Source organism: Peromyscus leucopus, chromosome 2, assembly GCF_004664715.2.
Source record: "Peromyscus leucopus breed LL Stock chromosome 2, UCI_PerLeu_2.1, whole genome shotgun sequence".
Lineage (NCBI taxonomy): Eukaryota > Metazoa > Chordata > Mammalia > Rodentia > Cricetidae > Peromyscus > Peromyscus leucopus.
Window position 1 is genome coordinate 47,327,161 of NC_051064.1, and position 25,651 is coordinate 47,352,811.

The window sequence follows — 25,651 nt, forward strand, 5'->3', positions numbered from 1 at the left end:
GCCAGATATGGCCACACACACCGGCAACCTCATCTCTGGGGAGTAGAGAAAAGAGAGCTCATCACCGGGGCTCAGCGGCCAACTAGCCTAGTGGAAAAGAAGAGAAAACAAGCAAGGCGGGGTGGGGGGTGGGGTAGCTCCTCCAGGTTCAGAAAGAGGCCCTGTGAGTGGTAGAGAAGGAGAGAGAGTGATCTCCTCAGGCCTCTCTGTCCATGTGCACCCCAACCCCATGCATCACACACACACCCCAAAAACACCACCACCAGCAAACCCTTAGGGTAGATCTTTGCACAGACCTTTCTGTGGGGTTGTGAACGGCGTCTAGCGGTGAGCCTGCCTGTTTGTCTCCATCACTTTTGTAACAGCGAACTCCACAGTATGAACTGTTGCTCTCCCTCAGGCTCTCGCTGCTGCATCTGCCTCCTCCCCTGGCCCCACAACGTCTGTGCCTCTAACCGGCATCCTGATAGGGGTCTCCCTCGAGTTCTGATCCTCATACCCACTCCCACAAGCATGACAGGGAATCGTTACTGACAAGATTTTTGCAACAGGAAGGTCTCTTGAAAACTTGTTTAATTCAATCCAACTTCTTAATTTGTGTAAAATAAAAACCAAGCCCACCTAATGCCCAGGAAAGTGAATTTTTAAAGGCCAGCAGTTATGACAGACCTGGGGCTGAGAAGTCAGCCTTCAGTGTTCTCACTCTGCATATGAGCCTCTTAAGCACTTACGGGGAGGGTGATGAGTAATACCCTACAAAACTGCCCAGAGTAGCTTGTCGTTAGTTAAGAAGGTAAGCAGTTACTGGCTGGCTGATTGACTGACTTATAGATTTCTTCTTAACCTCTGGTGCTTTTTAAGCCATTTAAAGCAATATAACATTTTCCCTCTCCACTCAAATGAAGTCATACAGAGGGCATCTGTGATGTTAAAAACATAGAAATTCTCCTCTCAGCAATGGGAGCACAGAGTCCAGCCCCTCCCAGCCCTTATTCACATACCTCCAAGATCCTGGAGGTTTGTCTTTGTCATCCAGATAACCCCCGAGGCCCCTGGAGTCCACCTGTTTTCCTCTGTCCTTGACCAGCCTCCAAGGCCTGTGGAGTTTCTGCCACCTACCAATGGCCTGTCTTTACCTCACGGTGAGGAAGCTGTTCTTGGCTGCTTTGCCCTGAGCACTGCGTGTGTGCCTCTCCTCTACACCCAACAGTTCAAACCATTCTCTTTCCTCATACCTAATGCCTCAATATGTGGTTCATCTCTAGTCAGAGCTCCCCTGCCACCCATGAGTCCCAGTCCATCAAAGCAGCTTCAGCCACACCCTGCCTCCTGAGTAGACAGTGCATCCCCTCCAGACCCTTGTTCCAGGTCACCCTCTCATTGCTAATTCTTAACCCTTGCTCCTCTGTAAATATCTACATTTTGACTCTGTTCTTGAATTGTACTTTTCCCCGAGCCCCGCCTCCATTTCTCCTTTCACTCGTTCACTTTTCTCCGCCTCTGAGGACTTGGGTAGAAGGTGGTAGCTGCTGACTCGAAAATACGTAACCCTCGTTCACCCTGAACCAGTTTTCTGCCAACAAACAAGTTTCCTTGGGTCTTGTCTCTAGCCCCTCAGAAACACGGTGATCACCTGAGGTACATGTTTAAAATACAGCCCTCCTAAGTCCTCCCCTCCCCTCTCTGAATGGGTTGACTGGAATGCTTTCTAGTATGTAAGAACTCTGAGTCAGGGGGCTGACACAGCAGGCCTGGGCCAAACTCAGACACAGGTGAGATGGAAACGTCATGTGAGGATCTGAAATTCCAGGAGAAAGAACGACAGCCCAAGTCCATGGACAGCGGGAGGGCTACCCTGAACCACGCTGAGAACTAAGTACAGTCTCCCCGCTGCTGGTGCGTCAGCTCCATCACCCACGGAGGGGACAGCTCAGTCCTTCCTTGTCCTCTGCATCTGCAGCATCAGCATCCTACAGACTGGATGCTGAATTGTGCGCCTGAGATTGGCGCACGGGGATGCTGGGATTTGATTCCCACAGCGGCTGGCGCCTGAGCTTATTACATCCCATCATTAACCTTCGCCTTGCTCCTCTTAAAAACAGAGATAACGAAGGTACTTGCCTCGTGTGTTCTGAGAATTAACATCATCCCAACAAAGCATTTGCACCCACCGGGCGCACTCTCAGTATGTTAACAGCTTAAATTCTTGTCGTTAATGTAATACTTAACTTCCTAAAATATAAGTGTCCTTCCTTCTAGTCCACCTCAAAGGCAGACAGCAGAGGCTTCCCTTTTCCCTATCTCAGATCACACTCTAGGGCGAGCATAGCCCGTGGATTTCAGTGTTGCTCCGTCAAGATGCTAAGCGAAGGCCAGCCGCTGGTCTGAAGCGCTGTAGGCCATCAGTGGAACTGTAGAGGAGGGTGAGCCACCTTGTCCCTGCACCGGGAAGAGGAACAGCACCTTTCCGGTTACAGCCAGTTGGCTGGCACCTCCCTTAGCCACAGTTAGCAAGCCAACCAGTGGTCCACCGGGGGGGGGGGGGGAGCACAGGCTAGGGAGCTGCCATGGCGACATGAGAGAAGCCTCCAGATAGTTTTTGTTTACTGGACATGTGTGCTTATTATTTAAGATCAGGAATTCGCACTTCCATGGCAGCGCCAGCAAAACTCATCCTGAGTCAAGGCATGCTTTTAAAATACGAAACATCTTAATTTTGATTTTCTTATGTAACCAAGATGTGTAGACTTGCCAAAGAATGTTAAAAATAGGACCAAAAAAAAAAAAAAATCAAAGAGGAAGAGTGCCTCACAGTTTCTGCTCTGACTGGCGTGGAAACATTTGCCTCACACAACTGAGGTAAAGGACGAGGTTTTTCATTGTCTAGGGGAGGTGTTTGGGGTTTCCTCCTTTATTCCTTGGGTAGTTTTATTTGTTTTTCCCACACTACTTTTCAGTGACAAGTCAGGGTGCCACCGCTCTTCTGAAAAACACTAAAGGCTGCAGGAGGAGAGAAACGTCCTTAAAAGTCTCCAGAGGCCACAGGAACTTCGCCAAGGGAAGTGTCTGCTTCGGCGGAGCCACGGAAAACGGCAGCCGCCAAAGACACCAGGCTCAGCCAAACCCTGCAGCGAGGACTCGCTTTATTTTGGGTCCAAGCAAGAGTCCAGGACGCCACATGCATTGGCTTCTTTTCCATTTTAAATTCTACCTTCACTAATATGTGGTAATGAGGGCGCGCCTGCATTAGGGTGCCCCACTGTTTGTTCTCAGAAAGAGGAGGTGAGACGCACAGTCCTAGGAAAGCATCCTGTGCCTAACAAGGAGACTAAGGCAAGTGTTAGGTAATGGTTCATTCTCTCCCCTCCCCTCCCCTCTCCTCTCCTTCCTTACCCCCCTCTCTTTCTCTCTCCAGAGTCTCAGAATGTAGCCCAGGCAGGCCTGGAAGTCAGCAATGATCCACCTGCCCACCTCTGCCTCCTCCCATGTGCTGGGATTAAAGGTAAGTGCCACCACACCTGGCCTCCTATTCTCTTTAACTGACACTTTATTTATTTATTTATTTATTTATTTATTTATTTATTTATTTTAAAAACTCTGAAAAGATGTCATAGGTTTCCATAAAAAATCTGATGACCCAAGCAGTTTTTGTACCAATTTTAGTCAATTAAAAAAAAATCAAAGACCCAATATAAGCAAAAGTGATGAATGACCTCAGAGTACCAGAAAGACAAGACAGTCAGACTTGGCATTGGGGGGGGGGAAGTGTCTAAAAGTCACTTTAGCACATCTCAAATGCAGATCTTTACAGAACCAAGCAAGATAGAAGCATTTGCAAACATTTATATTTTAAATCAGAAAGCTAGTCCCAGATGCTACAGATTTTTCAGATTCTAAGAGATGATACAATGAGATGGTCCCTTTTTGATCCCTTCCGATATACCCTATTTCATAGCAGCTTCTGGAAAAAGAAACCCTGACAGTGTAGGGCAGCATGGCCAAGGAGCCCTGATTTATTTCAACTTTGAAAGTTTTCTACACTTGGCTTCTGATTTCTTCAGGGAATGCAATCCCCACGACTCGCCTTGCTGTCTGAATAAAGTGCACGTTTTTCTCATCTAGCAGAGTAATCTTGTGAAATGTGAGGACGACCTGTCCTGGAGTCTGAGAGAGGCAAGTGGGGGAGAGTAAGGTCATGCTGGGACATGGAGGGTTTAGAAAGCCTTGCTCTCTGGACACAGCTTACAGGGCACAGACATGGAAGGGCCAAGGTTCTGGTTGGTAAGGCACCTAGAAAGGAGTGGCCTTCTTTTATTAATGAGGTCTCATTATGTAGCGCAGGCTGGCCTGGAACTTGCTCCGTACACGGAGCTGGCACTACATAGACCAGGCTAGCCGTGAACTCATAGAGATCCACCTGCCTCTGTCTAAGAACTGGTATTAAAGGTGTGTGCTGCCAGAGTCAGCCAGGGTGGCTTCCTGAGCAATCACGGAGAGATGAAACAGACACCTGAGACCTAGGTTCTTAAACTCAACATTATCCAAAGAAGCCACATGGCCTTTTGGCTTGCAAGGCCCAAACTTCGAAGCCAAAGGCAAAGGCAGAATGTGTGGCAAATTGCACCTCCTTCTCCACCTAATGTTAACCCTTACACAGGGATTGTTGATGAAAATTCCCGTCAAGATGGTCCCCCAACTTGATCAGAAGCCATTCAATACCCCCAGCTCCACAACTTGCAGATAACAGGAAGGAGATGGGGCAGCTTGCAGTTCATTTGGGAGGCTTCTAAGGGAGACCAAGCCCTCATGTGAGGCACTAATCTAATAGCCACAGTAATTATACCTGTTGAATTTTACGTACTAAAAATCCTAACTCTGGATGTGGCAGTGTTTGGAGGTGAGGCCTTTGGAAAGTAATCATGTCATAAGGGATCCCCCTTCAAAAGTGGGGCTGGTTTCCTTATAAAAGGGATGCCAGAGAGCTCTGTTGCCCCTAAGAAGGCCCACATGAGAATGAAGCCATGTTGACACCCTAATCTTGGAACTATAGATTAAATGTCTGTTGTTCATAAGTCATCTGGCTTATGATACTTAGCTATAGCAGACTGAACTATGACCCATAGACATTTGGAATGACAATTCCCTTACCTAAGTCTAGGATTGGGATGTGTTTAGCTCTACAGAGCTCAAATTGTGTGGGAAGAAAATGCAGGAATTCTTACATGTATCTGTATTTCTTCCATGCATTTTGGAGTAAACAGAGAAGGGTCCTTTAGCAAAACTTAGTTTTGTGACTTGAGTTAACAAGATTGTGCCTCCCACTCCATGGACTCCAGGAAGCTCGAGAGCAATGATACTTAGATGACTCAGTGTGTCTCCCTTGACATCACCGGCCCACCTAACTCCCTGGCCAAGTCATAGATGTTTATCCCCTTCCTCAAGGCCGGCGGAATAAATCTAACCCAAAGCCAGTAAACAAGTAAAGACAAGGATTTTTTCATGGCCCAGCCCAGGTCATCGTAACCTAGACTAGCTACCAAGATGACAGGCATGGCATGTACTGGCTGACACTTTTGTGTCATAAGACACACCACTATTTCCTGTTCTAGAACATTTTGGAGGGGTAGGAAAAAGAAAGCCAGGAAGTTGAGATGATTGTGACAAAATCTGTCAAAGCCTCTTTCGAGGCATCTTGCCCTCAGAGGAGGAAATAGCAGGGGGAAAAAAATCAAAATGAACTGGATGTCCAGAATGCAACCTTTGTAAAGAAAGCAGATCTATACGAGACTTTTAAGACTTGGGGTTTTATAGCTCTCAGGGTCACCTCAAACTTGCTTTGTCTAACAGCTGAGGATGTCCACTTCCCCAAGTGTTAGATTACAAATGTGGTCTAGCATGCCATCCAGATGAAATCTTAAAATGTGTATGTGTGCACGATGGTGCACTTACACAACCGGATGTTTGAGGCAGCCAGAGAACGATGTGTCCTCAATTGTTTCTTCACATTTTTTTTTTTTTTTTTAATTTTTGAGACAGGGTCTCTCACCAAACCTGGAACTTACAATTTCTGCTAGGCAGCTGTCTGGGGGCCTCTGAGATCTGCCAGCCTTTGCTCCCCAGTGCTAGTATTACAGGTGGGCACTGCCAGGCTCAGCTTTTACCTGGGGGCTAGAGATCCAAACTCGGGTCCTTAAAATGTACAGCAGGCCAGTATTTTACCTCAAAGCCATGTCCCCTACAAGTGCTTTTTGTTCCCTTGGCAAATCTATTGAAAACAAGTGTATAGGGTTATTGTTGCGGGCAGGTTTCTAAGATGGAACTCAGCGATCTCTGCCCCTAGCATCTATACCCTAGTGTAGTGCTCTGTTTAGTGAATGTGGACCTAGTGACTTCCCTCTAGTGACTGAGTGCCAGCAAGATGAAACACTTCGATGATTGGGCTGTAAGAACTGTGGCTTCTATTTTGTTCAAATACTCTTCCACTCTTTCTTGCTTACTTTGAAAAAAAAATAGCAGTCATGTTGTGGTTCTACCAAGAAATTCACATGGCAAAGGACTGACCAGTTAATGGGCAGTGAGAAATGGAGGTCCACTAGGAGCTGTATCCTGCTGGTGACCACTGAGGACGTCAGAAGCAGCTTAAGATGCTTCTCTCAAGCAATGCTTAACCTAGTAGTACTATCACATTTGACCTGCGGAAACTGTGAAATAATTAGCGTTGCTCTTGAGCCACTAAGTTGGAGGACTACTGTTTTCCTGAAGCGGTAGATAAACACACCTATTTAAGCATCACTGACAACAGCCACACACAAGGAGGGAGACAACACAGAAGTCCATCCAGAGGGAGCTAGTTCCAGAGTAGTGCAACCATTCAAGAAATATTGGCTAGTCCTCAGAATACAATGAGGTTAACACCTCTGCCGTGATACTGAAAGAAGCCAATAAAAGCTGGGGTGCTGGGTGGGGGGCAGTACAAAACAAGATGCTACTTCTAAAACATTCCATTCCTGTGCACTCCAGACAAGCTCCTCACCTCACCCAGTTCCAGGCTCAGAAAGAATTCTAGTTGTTCTGTACTAGTGTATATTCGTATATGTGTATAAACACACACACACACACACACACACACACACACACACACACACACTCCTGACTCTTCTCCTTCACACTGCTTATCCAGCCCTTCCACACATTATAGAGTCTACCTTTGAGTTGACATCACATCTCACACTTTCATACCACCCACACAGTGAGTGTGAGCCCCTACTCTCTCCCTTCACTGATTCCATGATGGACTTCTCTGCATCTGCTTTTCCTCTACAGTTTGTTTCCAGATCAGGTACTTTAGAAATATAAGTGAAGCCGGGCGGTGGTGGCACACACCTTTAATCCCAGCACTTGGGAGGCAGAGGCAGACGGATCTCTGTGAGTTCAAGGCCAGCCTGGGCTACCAAGTGAGTTCCAGGAAAGGCGCAAAGCTACGCAGAGAAACCCTGTCTCGAAAAACCAAAAAAAAAAAAAGAAAAGAAAAAGGAAAGAAAGAAAGAAATATAAGTGAAATCAGGGGACTCCACTCTCTGAAGCCCAAAAGGCTTCCCACCATTCTCAGAACAAAAGCCCGAGTCACTCTGTTAACTCATGAAGCCTGTTATACAGATCCTACCCATCCCCGACACCTCTCCTGCCTCTCCAGTTCTCCCTTTACTTGGTTCCTCTTCACTGCCCTCCTCAATGTTTCCACAACACATAAAATCTGCTATCACTTCAGGCCTCTGTTACTTTGCTAGGGCTGCTGCTAACAGAGCCTCGAAAAAGCACTTGGCTTCTAAAATGGAAAGGCATTGTCTCATTTATGGAAATCTGAAATCCGTGTGTTGGCAGGACTGCGCCCTCTCTGACGGTGCCAGGGAACATCTGACCTGTGTCTTTCTCCTTGCGTATGTGGTTTGCTGGCAATCCCCAGTGTCCCGTGTAGACTCATTGCTCCAATCTCTATTCTCATCTTCATCTGGTGTTCTCGTGAGCATATCTACCTTCAAACATCTCACTCCTTATGAAGGCCGCTGCCACTTGAGAGTAGAGCCTCTACTCCAGTGGACCTCGCCCTTATTTCCAAATAAAGGCACGTTCCAAGGTACTGCCGGTCAGGCTTTCACCTGGGGAAATAATCCGACCCCTAGCAAGAGGCTTTGGAATCACTGTTCACTCTGCCTGAAAGGAAATCACAGTGTGGCTGCCACAGGAATGTGCCTTATAGTCTTCAAACTTACAAGGCGCCTAAGGGCCAGGAACAGCTACTGTGCCTCCCAGGGGACACTCCCTCTAGTGCATGACTTAGCATGGCAAGGACACCAAAGCAAAGCTGCTTCTGGGGGTGAGAACTCACCCAACAGGTGGCTTCAGCTCCAAGACGCTCCAAAGCCTTGGCAGGATCTCCAGGCAGCAGGACAGGAGGATGCTTCCGCTCAACTTCCCCCTCCTCTCAGGGCAGTCTGAATTCCCCAGTGTCTCAGCGGCTACTTCCCTCTTTCCTCCCACATTCAGACAGCACTTTCAGGAGGACTTTGCACTTCGTGGCATGCTCTTTAAGAGTCATTTTGAAATTCTTAGTTAATTTTTAATGAGGGGGGTTAACAGTTTCCTTGTGCACTGGCCTCGGATCTTAACTAAGAGGTTGCTGTTGTAGTTTGAACATCTGTTTTGGGAACAGATGTTTCCAAAAGTGAACTTTCTGTTCACTTTGTGCTTCATGGCTGTAGATGCAGCAAGACCAGCAGCCCCCCACTCCTGGGGTCATGCTTTTCCCCACCATGATGGACTGTATCCCCTTGAAATATAAGCCAAAATGAACCCTTCTGCTCTTACGGCTTCTGGTCAGGCATTTTGTCACAGTGTTGGGGAAAGTAACTTTTAAAACTCTCTTGCATTGTTAATCCCATCTTGGTGCCTGCTTCTTGGAGAACATGAGCTAATTAATCTCTCCAATATCCGCACGATGCTTCATCTCTTTTTGTAAGCCTCTGACTAAGGTCCTTTGCCATCCAAAATAAAATATACCCATCCAACCTGGTCCTTCTTGCTTCATTTCCATAACTTAATCTGATTTTATGACATTTTTACTTACTATGATTATTTATGCCTTTCTTTCCAGGGGATCAAAAACTTTGAGTTGTTCACTCTTCCACTCTAATAACTATAGCAAAGCCAGGAACACAATAGGTAATTAATAGTTTGTGAATATGTTTGCTTTATAAAGAAATCAATGTCAGACTGAATTCACCAGAATTCCCCTTCAATTCCAAACATATAAAATATAACCTAGGGTGGCCACCATCATAAGAAAGTACCTCATAAACTTAGAAAGCCAAAGAATGGCCCAGCTATGCTCAGCCCTAGATTGAGACTGAAATACCCAAGGGAGGCCAGGTGATATTGCCCTTAGCCATGCAAGGAAAACAGGCCAGAAGGACAAAACTACACCATCAGAATTCTGGAAATACTCCATCTACATGGAAGTAGAGCTAGAAAAATCACCACTGTCCCCCAGGAAGCAGGCTAAGTCTGTATCGTGTTTTGCCACAGTTTCATATTTAAATAAAAAGCACATCCCAAGAGTATGCAGAGGTCATCTACCAAGTACCAAGCCAATGCCATGCATAAGCATGTCACCAAGATTTACACTGTTTAGATTGCACAAGAATCCTGAGCCAATATATCACCATAAAAACGTTCCCTGGACCAGAGAAACCTTTGCAGAAGCAAACTCAGATTGCTCAGTAGGAATACTTTCTTTATAGCTCAAGGTTCACAAGGCTCCCTCAGGATAAACCATCCCTACTGAACAAATCAGACAAAGATCTGAAAAAGTCAGAGGAGAAGCCATGTCCGCAGCAAGCCATACAAACAGCACCCCAAGAGCTGAGGCACGAGAAAAGCCATCATCTGTAAGATCTATACACTAATCATGCTTAAAATAAGTCCCTAACCAAAAAGAGAAAACATAAAAAGCACTATCCTCTATGAGAAAGGAAAAAGAAGAAAGTAGAATTCTTTTATGTTTATATTTGATTACATTTTACTGATTTTAGGCGGTGGGGTTGCCTTGGGGGGTTGTGTCAGTGAGTCAGTGCGTGGACATGTGTGGAGAGGACAACATGAAGGAGTCAGATCTCCTACATTGTGGGTCCCAAGGATCGATCTTAGAGTGGCAAGCACCTTAATCAGCTGAGTCATCTCGACCGCTCATACACAAAACTTTAAAAATTACAATACAAGCCAGGTACTGCAATCACACCTGTAATCCTAGAACTCTCGTCACTGAGACAGGAGTGTTGCCTTGAGATTTGGGCAAGTCTGAGCTACTTAGTGAATTCTGGGCTACAGACTGAAACCTTACCTCAAAAATAAAGGAAAGAAAAAGAGGAAAAACACAATGGGAAAAGTTGCATGTTAGCTAAGTTGAAAAAAGAATGTTGTGGAAGATAGATCTAAAGAAAATATCTTAATGTTGCAGAGAGAGAAGAGAAAATGTATGAAATAACAATTACAGGATGTAAAAATTAAATTCAAGGAAAATTAAAGCATAAATTTCAATTGAATCCCAGGAAATAAGAGAAGCAGTATTAAAACTGAAATAGTAATGGCTGAGAATTTTACAGAATTTAAGCAATATATAGTGTTCTTTTAAAATATTAGTCCTTGCTGTCTTTTTAAAGTTATTTTAGTAATATATTTACTATGTATAAAACCGTGAATTCACACATCTGACTACATTCACCCTACTACTCTCTCTTAATGTGTTCTTTTAAGATGTGTGTGTGTGTGTGTGTGTGTATCTGTGTGTGGGTATGTGTGAGTGTGTGTATGTGTGTGTGTGTGTGTGTGTGTGTGTGTGTGTGTGTGTATGTGGGGGGTATGTGTGTGTATATATGTGTGTATGTGTGTGTGGGTATGTGCGCACCTGTATATAGATATCTTTAGTGGCTAGAAGAGGCATCAGATTTCTTGCAGCTAGAGTTATGAGCAGTCATGAACCACCATTCATGAATGCTGGGAACCAGTCTTTGGTCCAGCGCAAGACAGCAAATGCTCTTAATCACTGAGGCAAATGCTATTAATCACTCCAGCCCCTTAAAATGTGTTGAGTGAGAAAATTACAAATAGAAAGCAGAATTTAAACACACACATACACAGTTAAAAAAAACTGCAGAAAGTCAAATCTACAGAGAATCACAAAAACAATAAGAGCAAGATAAATTGCTAACCTAATAACGGCATTCAGATTGCCAACTGATTTTACATCAGTGACACAAAGGAAAACAGAATATAAGAGAATAACATTCAGAATGGCATAAAACACCACCTTCAGGCCAATAAAGTAGCTCAGTGAGTGGGTGAAGGTGCCTGCTGCCAAGCCTAATATGAGTTGAATCCTCAGTCCACAAGGTGGGAGGAAAAAACTGACTTCTCATGTCCACAAACATTCATACATATACACAAAATAAATAAGTGTAGTAAAAAAATTATTTAAAAACCTTTTTCAAAAGAATGTCATGAACAAACCACTCTCTGTACCCAACTAAATTACTGCTCCAAAGTGAGAAGAAATAAAATATACCCATACAAGCCAGGCATGGTGGCATATGCCTTTAATCCCAGCACTCAGGAGGCAGAGATAGGCAGATCTCTGTGAGTTCAAGAGCAGCCTTGTCTACAGAGCACATTCCAAGACAGCCAAGGCTATACAGAGGGACCCTGTCTTGAAAACAACAACAATGAAAATTTATATAACCATACCAAAATAATCAAGACCCCTGTGATATTAATAACCATCTATTTTAGGATAAAGTACCTTAAAGAAAGTGAAATAATGGTGATCAAAACAGATACAAAATACATTGGTACATTTATAATCACCTCCATAGTTAAAAAAATACCCTTTTTCCAGATTATCAGGGAGTTACAAACAACTTGTAGTTAAAATCCAGATAGCATCAATGTGGAAGGATCACTAAGTTACAAGAGTCTAAGGTCCTTACACTGCTTGACTGAGAAGGAACAAGTCTGAGTAATTTTTATAAATTTAAACATATGTATTATTATTTTAGGAGAAATGAAGAGGAGACGGGGGAGCAGAAATAGAATGTATAACTCCCCAAAAAGTGGAGGAGAGGGAAACACTCAAATCAGACAGGTACATACAATTAACAACAGGATGAATATGCTGCTCAGAGACTCTCACTAAAACCTTTAGGGGCCAGGGAGATGGGTCCACAGATGAGGTCCCGGCCACCAAGTCTGACAATCTGAGTTCAATCCTTGGGACCTACATGGTGGAAGGAGGGAAATGACTCCTGGGAGTTGTCCCTGACCTCCACACAATGTCCTACTGGGCACACCAGCCTGGGACTTGTAAAGAAGAGCTGCAGAAATGTGGAAAGTTAGGATAGTGAAATGTAAGAAAAAGAGTATGACATAATGAAGTAAAAAATGGATAATTGAACGTGTGCATTAATTTTATAAAAGAAGGGATTCTAAGGACACATAGATGGAAAATTCATGAGAAACGAGGACTAGGATTGGAGGCACACATCTGAAGGGTGCGACTCCAAAGAATGCAAAGGTATAGATCACTTTAGAATTTAGTGAGTGAAAGGCGCACACTCTAACTACTAGAGGAGTGTAACAGGTGACCCCACTTTCAGAGTGGTTCTGGAGGAAAACAGAGACGACAAACCCACACAGTTATAACAAGAGAGCAGAAGAACCTCGGGAATGGTGCCTCAAATTGTGAGGCATAAAAGACCCCGCAGATGTGACTGAGAGACAACAGTAATTATAACAAACACACATCGACTCACTGCTCAGCCGAAAGACAGCCCCCAACCGAAACGCCTTCCTGGGCAGCGGGGAACCATGCCAACGAGTCAACAGTTAGGCAAAGGAGGCATGGGCTTAAAGAAAATGCTGCGGTGTGTCCGGATCCAGGATAGCAGGGCTGGAGGCGGGTGAGCCAGGGAGGGTATACGACTGCAGCCAGGGCAGTTCCCACCTTCTGCTGCCACGAGCGACAAGGCAGTGTCATATCAGTCAGCAAAACAGCACTTCCGGACAAAGCCGAAACCCACCAACAGGAAATCTGATTTTTAAACTATATTTTGAAACACACACACACACACACACACACACACACACACACACACACGGCAGGGCAAGAGAGAGAAAATAGAAAAAATGTTAATAATTCAATCCACAGACGGAAGGAGATAAAGCAGGACAAACACACGGGGAATTGCATAGTAAGGAAAAATCTCAAGGCGAAAACAACAAAAGGCAAATGAAAAGAGCAGCCCTTGCGAACCTTTGCTACACGAATGGAAGCCATGTCTTCTGCTCAAGAGCCACTGGCAGCCTCACCCTGCAATTTCCACCCTGCTCAACCTTATCATTTGGCTGAGAGACCTAACATTACCGGATAGGAAAAATGCTGGATAATTCAAACGTAAAAACACATGCAGCCCCAGTGGTCACTCCAAACCTAAAATAATGTCTGGAGGTCTGTTCTGCCAGTTCCGCTCACACCAGAGTCTCCTCTGGGCCTTACTGGATACCCGGACATCGCAAGCTGTTCACAAAGCTCATGATCTTAAAGGCACCCTACAAGCTGGGAAGCATGGGAAAGAGAAGGAAGACAGAGGAAAAGAGAAATAAGAAGAAGGCGGCGTGCCAAACACTTCCCCGTCTGACTTCGTAGCCCCGGAGAAGCACTGATGTTGCAGGAGCTGGCTCAGACATCAGACGCAACCATCAAGAAGACACTTTACTTTTCTTCCGGCTTGATGCTGCTGTTAAGTCACGCAGCCGGGGTGGGGACTGGGCCCTTTCAGGTGCTAGGGGCTGCCTTGCCAGCGGGCCTGCCCTAAACACCGGCTCATCGTCCCCTCTGCCCAGGAAGGCATTTCAGTTGGGGGCTGTCTTTCGGCTGAGCAGTGAGTTGATCTGTATTTGTTATAATTACTGTTGTCTCTCAGTCAACCAGTCCCAAGGTTCTTCTGCTCTCTTGTTATAACTGTGTGGGTTTGTCGTCTCCGTTTTCCTCCAGAACCACTCTGAAAGTGGGGTCACCTGTTACACTCCTCTAGTAGTTAGAGCGTGCGCCTTTCACTCACTAAATTCTAAAGTGATCTACACCTTTACATCCTTCGGACTCGCACCCTCAGATGTATGCCTCCAATCCCAATCCTAATTTCTCCTGAATTTTCAGTCTACATGTCTTTAGAATCCTACAAGGACTTCTTTATAAAGTTAACGCACATGTTCATTTAACTATCTTTTATTTCCTTCTGTCTTTATTTTTCTTTTATTTCAGTATCATACCTTTCTATATTTTTTCTTTAAATTAAAATTTTTTCATACAATATATTTTATCATATTCTTTCCCCTTCCCCAACTCCTTCCAGATCATCCCACCTCCCTACCCAACCAACCACCCCACTTCATGTTCTCTGCCTCTCCTTCTCTCTTTCAAAAAACCAAAAACAAGACAAAAATGAAAAATAAAAATCAATGCAAAACAAATCAAAAATGCACACACACACACACACACACACACACACACCAAAAGAAATGCACACATACAACACTAACAAAAAAAAAAACATGGAGTCTGTTTTGTGTTTGCCAACTACTCCTCACATGGGGCCTGTTGTGGAGTGTGATTGACATCCCCAGTGTCACTCCATTGGCAAAAACTGATTTTCCTTTCCCAGCAAGTATCAATTGCAAAAACCTTCTTAGTTGAGGGTGGGACTTTGCATCTACTTCCCTTCTCAGGGCTGGGACTTTGATTTCAACCCGTTCAGATCCTATGCAAAGTGTCCTATCCCTGTGAATTCATCTGTGGATCAGTCCTGTTGTATTGGATGGCATTTTCCCTTGGACTCATCCATCACCTCTAGTTCTTTTTGTTTTGCTTTTCAAGACAGGTTCTCTGTGTTGTGTAGCCCTGGCTGTCATGGATCTCACTCTGTAGACCAGGTTGGCCTCAAACTCACAGAGATCTGCCTGCCTCTGCCTCTGAGTGCTGGAATTAAAGGCGTGCACCACCGTGGTCACCATCACCACCACCATCACCACCACCACCACCACCACCACCACCACCACCACCACCACCACCACCACCACCACCCCATACCTCTAGCTCTTATTATCTTCCTTCTTCCACATAGATCCCTGAGCCTTGAGGGGAGGGGATTGATAGAGACATCCCATTTAGGCCCGAGTGTTCCAAAATCTCTCACTCTCTGCATACTGTCTAGTTGCGGGTCTCTGTGTTAATTACCATTTACTGCAAGAAGAGGCTCCTCTGATGATGGCTGAGTGAGGCACTAATCTATGGGTATGTCATTAGGAGTCGTTTTGCTGCTATCTTCCTTTAGCAGAACAATAGTATTAGGTTTTCCCTTAGGGTCATGGCCTCTCTAGTCTCAGGTTCTTGGCCACTTTAGCAGTGTCAGATAGAGAGGTTCCATCTCATGGGCCTTAAATCCAGCCATAGCCTTATGGTAAGGCCAGACTGCAGAAGACACAACTTACTTAAGTCATTAAACATGGAGAAGTTGAGCTGGCGCCCAACTAGAGGCTTCACTCCTGCTGACCAGGGTTCACGGTGCTGGAAGGTCCTTTGCAGGTTACTGGAGGAGAAAAGCAATCATCCGTATCACCCAGCTACAAACTCTGAGACCTACAGTAGTGACCTCCTGCCTGCAAGATGTACTGGTGCAACAAGAAATGTTATGGGAGCAACCAGCCACTTTTTGACCTTTCTACATTCTTGCAGCAATTCTTTACAAGTCCTTTTATTCATCTCTAATGTATCGTTACTACATTAAAAACCTTGTTTTGTGTGTGTGCATGAGCATACACAGGCTGGTGCACATCCTAGGACACTTGTGTGAAGGTCAGAATACAACTTGCAGGAGTCATTTCTCTCCTTCCACCATGTGGGTCTGAGGCATTGAACTCAAGATGGTAGGCTGGATGGCACTTCCAGGTGAATCTTTTCTCAGTATGTACATAAAGATTTGATGGTTTAAAGGAGACTATTGTCTCCGTGGTACAAGAGAAATAACAGGAAATTTCCCAAGACTGGAATAAATGTCTACAAATATATGATTACTTCTTTGCTAAAGCTATTATTCAGAGATATTTTATTTTATATGAAAAATAATTCATAGGATAATGTTCTTATTTTTAAGAACTCTCGATTGTGTAACTCCTGAGAAACTTGAGCCAATCATAAACTGAATGAGATACTTACAGTCCAATGATTTCAAAAAGCAAATTATAAACATGCTTTTCATTGCCTGAAGCAAAAATTACATTTAATGTGGGGTGTGGGTAGATGCTGGTATGTTTGGAATGTGTGTGGGCAGAAGGGGACCTAGGGCCTCGGAAAGTCTCAAAGATCCGATCCCCTTTGTGGTTTGAAGGTGCAGAGGTGCTGGAGAAAGCAGAGCAATGCCAGGCTAAGTGGGATGGTGGGGTGACCATGAGATCATAGCGGAGGGGTCCATGCTCAGCTCCTCAACCTCCTTGAAATCTTCAATCAAGCTACAAAGGCAAGGAAAAGCAGTCACTGGAAAAGGACCGTGTTACCCTGCACTCCTGTCAGGACTGTCTAGGGAGTGGGCTGGAATCAGAGATGAGGAGTCTTTCATGCATGCTTGAATATACTGTGGAGGAAAAGGGGTTAAGGCTGGGAAAGTTCAGTCATAGAAAACCCTGATCTAAATAGAACCTCCTGGAGCTTCCATGGAAGCCTCCTAGCCAGGTCCTTCTAGTTAGGTTAGTTGAGACTTACTTTGAAATCGAAATAAAACTGTAGGGGCAGAAAGACATAGGAAGCGAGCATTTCTCTCAGTGGAAAGTACAGGAATGTCTATCAACTTCACTTTTACTTGTCACAAAAACAAAATAAAACAAAATCAAAACGGAAAAACAAAACCCAAACCCCTGAAGAATGTGGAAAGACTTACAGCTATCCAATTGTGCACTCACCCCCACCTTTCCACATTAAAGGGCCATGGAGACACTTCCCTGGGCAGCAGTCCCAGGAACTTTCCCTTGAGGTTGCTCCAGGCATTCCTGCTGCTTTTCAGGCCAGCTCACAGCTCCCTAGTCTGACTGCCCTGGGGGCCCTATTCCTGAACAAATCAACACCTCTGCCTCACTCTGCTAGCTTGTGTAGACCTGCTATCTCACTCTCCTCCTCCTCCTCCCCCTTCTCCTCTCCCTACCTCCACTCTCCTACCTCACGATCCTAGGCACAATCAGGTTGAGGTACCTGACTTGGAAGTGGACTCCGGGATATATAGTAACAGTAACCTTTAACCCTTAGTGAATGGAATGTGACAGATAACCTTTAACCTTGCCAATACATGAGCCATCCTGGAATATCAGCCTTGCAACAGTTTTTTAGACAGACCACTCATCTAAGTCCCGGGCTGGTGGTTTCTATTGCCAGGTGGGTAGTTTCAGCTGGATGACTCATAGGTATTCAGTCTCACAAAGTGACGATAAATTATCAGTAACAGCCGGGCGGTGGTGGCGCACGCCTTTAATCCCAGCACCTGGGAGGCAGAGCCAGGTGGATCTCTGTGAGTTCGAGGCCACCTTGGTCTACAGAGTGAGATCCAGAAAGGCAAAAGATACACAGAGAAACCCTGTCTCAAAAAACAAACAAAAAATTATCAGTAACAATAAGGAACATAGCAAATCATTTGTCCATACCTCTTACTGCATAAGAGCAATTTATTTAATCCTCAGAATACCTATGAGGGATTACTATTATTCCCAGGTTATAGATAAGGAAACTGAGAAAGGTTACCTAATTTAGCCAAGACTGCTTAAACAGAAATCAGCAGAGATGGGATTTCAGCACAGTCAGTCTGGTTCCACAGTACAGTCTCTGCTGACCACAACCAAGCTCCATCTCTCACAAAGCCAGCAGCCCTCTCCCCCTCCAGCAGCCAACAGTTTCCCATTTGGAACATCTGCTGATGCTTACTCTGCTTGGTATTTACCCTCCCTGTGCCTTACAACAACCTGGCAAGCAGGGAAATTAGGCAGTGCAGCTCACAGGGGCAGGAAAGGGGCCTGCCAGGTTAGACGACTCTTGCAGATCTGAGCTCTCCTCCATCTCCTCGGCGGCCTCCATTACCCATTTCCTTCCCAGATGGCACCCCCAAATGCCACTCTCCCTGGCTAAGAGCTAGATCTGCGGTGGTCACACACCCCTAAGCCTCTCAGCACTGTCTACGGGAACTCCACGCTCCTCGGCGGCCATGCCTCCGTGACTGAGCCTCTGGATGGCCAGTGTAGGCCTCTTCTGAACCCCAGAACTGCTGCTTTCCCTCAACTCTCTCCAGAACGGAAACTGCAGAGCTGCTGTGATACAGAATTTTTTTTTTTCCCTCTGTGTGCTCTCTCGGAGCTTATTGAGTGGGAGACATTGAGAATATATTGATTTTGTGATAGGAAAACCTATTAAGAGGACACTATCCGATAATATAACCACCCTATGTATAAAAATGCTGTGATACTTGCAGAGCGCTTCAGTGCAAATTCACTGAGTGGATAGATAAGGCTTTTTTTTACAGGAAGAATTGAAAATGCACCCTGAGTTTTGTCCAATATTTGTGATCTCTTGGATCGGGATCAGTTTGCCGTGATGAACAAAACAGGTAGAACTCTTTTCTCAATGGAGTTTACAGTCCAGTTGGGAAAAAAAATTAAACATAGACATGCTCGAATCCATACATGTGCACATGATTTACAGTTACAAATGATGCCACCATATGCTAAAAGTGACAAGAAAGCACTACTCGAGAGGACAAGGAGACAGAAACTTGTTTAGATGGTGGTCCTGGAAATGTGTCTTCAAATTTTTAAAAAATGATTTTTAGTTATGTGCTTCTCTGTCTGTATGTGAGTCTGTACATGTCTGGATGGATGCCCATGGAGACCAGAGGTATCAGAGTCCCCCAGAACTGGAGCTCAGGCAGTTGGGAGCCACCTAGGTAGGAGCTGGAAACTGAAATCGGGTCCTCTCCAAGAGCAGTCCATGCTGCTGAGCCATCTGTCCAGCCCCCCAGAAAGGTGTTATGGAAGAGGGTAACTTGGCATCAGGACTGAAGGGTTTCAGGAAAACACCATCACAAGTAAGACAAAGAGTGGACGTGCTTTCCCAGGGACACCTGACAGGTGAAACATCTGGAGATGGGTGCCCTGAACTCTTCTGAAATCCGCTAACACGCAGCAGAAACCCACAGCCTCGGCATCATTCCTTCACCAGCTCTCTAGGGCTTTCAGTATCTTCTGGTCATGCCCATCACCTTACATCCCACACACTGCCACACGCTACAGCTCTGCTATGAAGTGCCCTCCCAAAGGACTCCTAAGATGAAGGGTCACCAAGTGGTGGACTGAATTAGTGAGACACCATTGGCTCATGAGAGCTCTGGTGGAATCAGTGGCTTAATCTACAGAGAGATAAAAAATTGGGGAGGTGGTAGAAACTTTAGAAGATGGGACCGTATGAAGAGAAATGAGATGCTAGGGGTATGTCTTCGAGGGAATATCTTGCATCTGACCCTGTCTGCTCACCTTGCTTCCAGACTGGCACAGGGTAGGCAACCCTGTCCACTCTTTTGACCACAGCACAGAAACAAAGGAGACGTTGAACTGAAGCCTTGAAACCGTAGGCCAGATAAATCTTTCCTTCTTTAAACTGCTTCTCTCAAGTGTTTTGTCAGGGGGAGCTGTCCAACATGTTATATTTCCCACTAAAGTACTTAATTGCCACTATTAAAAATAACTCAGGTAGTTTAAAAAACCTTTTGACAAATGACTATGGTCAATATATTAATTTGTTAGTACTTTAAAAAGTGACATCATCAACTTACAAGTCTGTCTGTCTGTCTGTCTATCTATCTATCTATCTATCTATCTATCTATCTGTCATCTATTTTTTTTTTCAGTTCTGGGGATATAGAACCCAGGGATTGTGCACACTTGGCAAAGGCTGTACCACTGAACTATGTTCTCAGAACTATTTCTCCCAATTTCATATATGTACACATATATAAATACATATATATATACACATATAAATACATATATAAAATATATACACATGAGTGAGAAAGAGCAGAAGGTGAGAGAAAGAGAACACATGAGCACAAGTGCCAGCCGTTCCCACTTGTATTGACGTTTATTGCTCATGCATAAATAAGGGAGCCCAACATTATCTTTTATAAACATCAAAGTTTTATTTAATTAAATGAGTAAAGACTTTTCAAAAGAGATCTGGAACTAGAAAGCCTGGCAGTTCTAACTGTAGGAAATAAAAAAGATGACTTCTGACTGATTCAAAGCTGGTGCTCCATTGACAGCACCTGGAGGTAGCCTACAGAAATGATGCCGTGTAAGCCAGGTGGTGATGGTGCAAGCCTTTAATCCCACCACTCGGGAGGCAGAGGCAGGCGGATCTTTGTGAGTTCGAGGCCAGCCTGGGCTACAGAGTGAGCTCCAGGAAAGGCGCAAAGCTACACAGAGAAACCCTGTCTCGAAAAACCAAAAAAAAGAAAAGAAAGAAAAGAAATGATGGCTGTGAGTGTGTCAGTCACATTCTCAATGAACACACGGGGATCAGGCATAATTGAAGTTAGTTCCAAGACATCCAAATTTCAGAGTTTGCTATTTGGTTAAGATTTTTATCTAGCATTCAGGATTCTGAGTGCTACCTAATTTCTTGTTCTATATTAGCTCTGGCCTTCTAGAAGTAAGGAGAAACACACCCAGGACAGGATGACTAACCGTGGCATTTTAAAGAGTGTAAGGCAAGAAAGAACATATGGATTTCTTTCTCATTAGTCGAAACGGTGAGAAAACAGGGCGTGCTTAGTTGTGTGTAAAGTGGACAGAGGCATGGCACTGTTCAAGAGTTCTTAGTGCTGGGGCACACTTCTCAGTGGTGTTTCTACAAGTGTGTGTGCCAGGTTACCTTTTACTGGATATCAGTACGGCAAACCTTCTGGAGAGCTGGAGATGCTGCTCATCTGGAGATCAGTGAGCGGACAGATTTCCCAGTCAACACAGTAGAGACAGAGGTCTCATCTACCCAGAGATGTTTGTACATTCCAGGGTAATAAAGATAATGCAAGTTAGGATGCGTAAGACCCCTTAGAAGGCAGGGATTTTCCGCTCCTGTGATGTGCAGTTGTGAAACAGAGCCCTGTGTGCACAGAACTCACTTGGGCCCACATCAGCCCCATGAAATGTGGGGGATACGGGCGGCCTGATGAAAGCATGGTGGCGTGTTTTCTGCTGTGCTCTGAGTCACCAACTGAATAAATGCGTCTGCTTTCTCCGTCTTGTGACTGGCCGTCCAGGAGCTTCCCATGGAAAGCCGCTCTGTCAGGGCTGTCTGACCACTGACCCTCAGACTTCAAAGCGTGTGGACCTTGTCTTTTGTGTCTGCATTCCAAAGGCCCTACATGGTGATGGACTCTGCATACTTTCTCACCCTGAGGCGTGTTTATCAGGGTTTCTGCGTCCCCACCTTTCAGGTTTGTCATGACTTCTTAGGTACACCCTTTCTTCTACTTCCATGGCTGATAATTTTTATTTCTAGAGTTCAAGAGAAACAGTCTCCTGTACCAACTCGTCTGAGTGGTCAGAGACTTGCCAACCAGACCAGTCCTCATCCCTGCCAACATGGAGACTGGCTCCCATGAGGCAGGTAACCGTCCCTGAGGACCACTCACCTCCCGTCTCAACCTCACACTTGGCCTGCTGTCTTCTGCTCTGTGGGGCTCCGAGGCTAGAAGTCTGCAAACCGCTTTTCTTCCAGGCCGCCACACTGGTGGCTTCCTATTATGTGGCATCCATGGGAGGTAAAAGCGGGTGTGGTGTGCATTTCTTTTTGCTTTTCCTAGTCCATGCTCCTCTTTTACTTGTGGTTTTCTTCCCCTGTCATTTAAGACTTTTCAGCTATGCACAGAAACCCAGCAGAAGTCTTCCGTGTGGAACCCCCTCACTCTCAGGCAGCTCTGAAGGCAGCAGGTGACCTGAGCAAACCTTCGTTAAACTCAGATCCACGTCCAGCGGGAGCCAGTCCTGGGCGAAGCAGCACACGGGTGGGAGTTAGCCCCCTTCATCCTGAACTTCTCCCATTCACACTAATCTCAGTTCTCTCTCCGTGGGAAGCGAGACTGTATTGCTGGTACAGAACACGGCACAAACTGGACGGGGCAAGGCATGGACTTTCCTAATGAGGAGATAGAACGAAAGCTGTGTGTATGTGGGTGGGGTGGCCTTGGGGGTGGCTGGCAGAGTGCTGGAGCTACATACACATTGAAGCCCACACGCTAGCTAGAGGCAGGCCCCTGGAAAAGGAAATATCACACCACAAGAGGAAAGAAATTATATCCTTTTGCTCAGCAAAGGCACTAGGGCTCAATATCATCATGTGAGTAATTTCACCTATAGCACAAACTATGTTCTCAACTTCCTGTACAGATGAATCTCTAAAGTCGGGTAAGCTAAAGAAGGAGAACAAGTATAAATTTCATAGTATATTCTTGATGGTTTTGCTCAAATATTAAAGTAGTAGTAAAAAATATGTAGGAGGGGCTGGAAAGATTGCTCAGCTGTTAACAGTACTTGTGGCTTTTCCAGAGGACTCAGGTTCAGTTCCCAGCGTCTACATGTTGGTTCCATGTAGGAACCATACAGTTCCAGAGGATCTGACAGCTCCGTCTCACCTCCCCTAGCACCAGGCATGCATGTGGTACACATATGCACATGTAGGCAAAACACACACACATAAAAAACTTTAAAAATCTAAAAAGTATATGTATATAAAAGCCAAGAACAGCAGCACATACCTGTAATTCCATGTATTTGAGAGGTTGAGGCAGGAGGATTAGGAATTCAAGGTTAGTCTGAGCTACTTAAATTCTATCATCTATGTATCATTCTTTCTTTCTGTCTATCTATCTATCTGTCTGTCTTTCTGTCTGTCTATCTGTCTGTCTATCTATCATCTATCAGAACAATGCTTACTAACTACATGGTAGATGTTTATGTTGGAAAAGGAAACAGTAGAAAAGAACGGGGTTACCTGGGAGAGAGAGAGAGAGGGAGGAAGAGAGAGAGAGAGAGAGACAGAGAAGAGAGAGAGAGAGAGAGAGAGAGAGAGAGAGAGAGAGAGAGAGCGCTAAGCATATGTGCAAACTATTCACCTCTGCCAGATCTGAGTGGTGTGTATTTCTCCTCATCTCATATTATTTTCTAATTCTGTTTGTTTGGAACATTTCATGCTATAAAGGGTCACGTTCTGAGAATGGGGGGGGGCGGTAGACGGGATTCTCTAGGTCACACTCCTTCAAGCTTTGGCAGAGGAGACTGACAGAGAACATCATAAAATGACATTCCCTGAAATTTATCAGGGGGTGAGGGGAGACACAAGCACACATCTGCTTCAAACATTCCTTGCAAATGATCCTACCTGCCTTCCACACCGAGTAGCCAGAGTGGTCTCTCTAAAGCACAAACACAGTCAAAGGCTCAGCACCCTCCAGGTGCTCCACAACCTTCACAACACAGTTAAAGCACCTGGCCACAGCCTTAGGGGTCTCTCTTCATCTTGATCCATTTATTTCTCTTTGAATTCAACTCTCCAGTCGGATACACTTCCTGGGTACCCCTAGGGCAATTCTCTGACTCCAGGGCCTGTGCATACTATTCCTGGCCTGTGTACTTACTCCTCTGGCCCCTGCTGACCCTGCCTGTGGCTCTCTTGCTCATTCTTCAGATCTGAGATTAGAGAAGTTTCGGTGAAAACTGTCCTGGCTTCCCAGGATACAACTGAGGCATTCTACCTCTGTACTTTCCTCTTTCATAACTTTTGTCAAGATGAAGGCCAGCTTTCTGGTCTTCTCTTTCCCTAAAAGAGAGTGAGATTGATGTCAGAGAGAGACTGTATTTTATTGTCTGCTGCTTGCCTAGGACAAGCATAAGCCTGGTACCCAGGGACCTTTATTGAAACATCTATTCCTGAGTAAGATGAGCCTGTGGATAATGGGCAGATCTAGACATGGGACTACCCAGCTTTCCTAGTCACTTCTAGTACAATGTCAAGAGACCCGGGAGTCTCTTTATCTTCTGATGAATATAAAAGCTTTACTGAAAACCTTTCCACAAGTTTATGATCCCTTAATATGGTTACTTCCATTTAATTAATCAAACTCAGCAGGCCAACTTAATATAGCCACTGAGGAAGAAAGACGGTCCAAGACTCGGTGTCTTTGTTAGGGTTTCTATTGTTGTGATAAAGCAACAATAGATGAAAAGCAGGTATGAAGGAAGGGGTTGATTTCATCTTTTAGATTGTGGTCCATCCTCCAGCGAAGTCAGGCAAGAGCTCAAGGCAGGAACCTGGAGGCAGGGACTGAAAGAAGCAGCGGCCATGGAGGAATGCTGCTTACTGGCTTCCTCCCCATGCCGCGCTTAGCCTATCATTTTAGACATCACAGGACCACGTGCTGAGGGGATTGGGAGGTGGCACCACCCACAGTGGACATCACCCATGTCAACCACTAATTGAGAAAATGTCCTACAGACTTCCCTACAGGTCAGTCTGTTGGGGGCCGTTTTCTAAATTGAGGTTCTCTCTTCTCCGATGACTCTCGCCTGTGTCCAGGTGACATAAAAAACGAGCCAGCACACTAGGTGAAAGAATAACCTAACATTTTATAAAGACATTAGAACAAACAAACATGCTTCTTCTGACTACCAGAGTAAAATGGCATGGCAGACGAGCTTTCACTTCACTAGAAATGCTTGCCCTCCATGCTTCACAGACAAGCGTGGCGCACCACAAACTCAAGTCCTCTTCTTCAAGGTCTTTGTCCAAAAGAATTTCACACAGTGTTTTAACATCACCGGGCTCGATCAATTCCCCTATTGTATATTAATCAGATTGTGACCTGGGAGGGAACTGACCGAGATCAGTGCCTTCAGTGAGCAAACACAGAGGGCATTTACAATGTACTAGGGCTCTGGAGAAACAAAGAAGAGCGAGATACAGATCTTGGTGATGAAGACACAGGGGACCGTGTCTACGCGTCCCCACCCTACCCTCACATACTCATAATGAAGTACTGACAGCATGGTTCCTGCTTGCAGACTTGTGAGATTGCTCAAGGAGGAGGCAACAAATGGCAGCATGGAAAAGAGGGGCTTCAACTTTCAGTGGGAGAAGAGATTTGAAATTAGTCATTAAAGACAAGCAGGAGACGAGGGAGAACAAGGAGTCGGAAGAAACAGGACATGCAAAGGCTGCAGTGTGTCAGGGGCTGGGAGGAAGAAGTGGCAGGCCCCTGAGTAGCCCTAAGATTCTACAGATCAACATCTCCAACCAGGTTTCTTCCACTTCAGGACTGATTTTCATGCCTTTATCACCTGTAGCATGAACACATGTGAGATACAAACCACTTCTAATAAATACCATCAAGTGTTGTGGGGACAGTGAGTTAGAAGGTCAAAGGGAGGCCAGAAGTTGGCCTATAAAAGCAAATCAGAGAGG

The 25,651-nt window shown here is 45.2% G+C and overlaps 1 protein-coding gene across 2 annotated transcripts in view; it reads right to left on the reverse strand.

Annotated features, from left to right (window-relative positions):
* Nucleotides 1-25,651, reverse strand: part of Mob3b (MOB kinase activator 3B) — a 184,703-nt gene that overhangs the window by 124,243 nt on the left and 34,809 nt on the right. Inside the window, exon 1 of one of the 2 annotated variants that reach the window (XM_037202494.1) lies at nt 8,387-8,587. The exons of the other annotated variant lie outside the window; for it this stretch is intronic. The gene's annotated coding sequence lies outside the window, so the exon portion shown is untranslated. Of the gene's footprint in view, nt 1-8,386; nt 8,588-25,651 lie in introns of those variants that run through there. 2 annotated transcript variants of the gene reach the window in all.